Here is a 1414-nt window from a genome sequence, read left to right as displayed (position 1 = left end):
AACGGGATTTTCCCGGGAGGCGCGGGCGGGAGCGGCCGGCTGTGCGGGACCAGCCCCCGGTGCGCACCTTCCGCCCCCGCGCAGCTCCGCTGGGACCTGCGCGGCATTTACACGGGCGATCGCGCCTGGCCGGCTCACATCGAGCAAGAGCCTTTCCGGGAACAGGCTACCAAGAGCAGCGAGAGCAGGAGGGGGAGGGAGGGTATGAAATAAAAGGCTAAAGAAACAGTGCGATTTTGGGACCAGGACCAAATCCTAACGTGTTACATAAAAGCCACGGGCGGTTCTTATCAGCAAGCCCGGCCTAAAGAGGAACAATCCCCAGGACCGGCTCCAAAACAACCCTGTTAAAGGAACAATTGTGAAATGCCAACTTCCCACCAGCGTATGAACAGCAGGAGCCGGGCATGTCCTGTCTATAACCGGGCTTCTGACAACCGACAGAGAGGGGAGGGGACGGAGGGGGATCCTCTCTTGACAAGATTTATCAAGAAACATTTAACTGGGCTTTAATCATATTAGCAAGAGCCCAATTAGGGCTGAGAGGGAAGCGAGGCTGGGGAGAGGAGGAGGAGCAAGCGATGGAGTCACTCGAGGATAAAGTCCTTTCATCAGGCTGCGCTCTCGGCAAACAGAGGCGTGCGAATAATCAGTGCCCTTCACTGGGGGGACGGGGGAGGGAGCGGCTGGGGAATGTGTGTAAAGGATCATTAAGGCCAGGCAGAAGGGGGTTTTTGTTGTTGTTGTTGTTGTTTTTAATTATTACGGCTATTAAGGTGGTGTCTCTGGGCTCCCTCGGGCGCTGTTCTCAGAGACGGAGCGGGGAAGAAGCGGAGGGGTTCAGAGGCACCTGCTGCACTGCGACGGCCTGATCTGCGTGAGCGGATAGGTCTCCCTCCCGGAGCCAAGAGGGGCTCCGTCCCTCCCACCCGACCTCACATCACCGAGGGAGAATTTCCTTAAAAGCCCTTTTCCCGGCTCTCGTCTCCCTGATGTCGAGCTCTTCCCCGGCGCATCGTACCTCCCAGCGCGGCTCCTCGGGGGTAGCGCGGCGCCTCACCGCCCCCGGCGGAGCCCAGTCCGGTGCCCAGGGCTCGTCGAAAGCCCCGCGGAAAGCGCGGCGATGGGAACGCCCGGGTCAGGGGCAGAGGGCAGAAGATGTCCTCCCGGGGTTCAAACTCTCCGTGCTTTAGCGTGGGCAACCTGCCTTGTCCTTAGGGACTCGGTCGCTCCAGCTGTAGGGGATGGGGTGGGCGGACAGCAAAGAAATGAAGAAAAACTAGAGATGACAGGTGGGAGCAAAGGAAGAGCCTGTGGATAAGCCCATGAACCCCCCTCCCCGGGTTACGCCACCTCGGGACACGGCGGTGGGAGCGCGGCAGCGGCCGTGACCCTGCTTGCGGCTTTCGAGACA

This window comes from Geospiza fortis, unplaced genomic scaffold (genome assembly GCF_000277835.1).
Source record: "Geospiza fortis unplaced genomic scaffold, GeoFor_1.0 scaffold23, whole genome shotgun sequence".
Classification (NCBI taxonomy): Eukaryota; Metazoa; Chordata; class Aves; order Passeriformes; family Thraupidae; genus Geospiza; species Geospiza fortis.
This window is presented reverse-complemented; position numbering follows the sequence as displayed.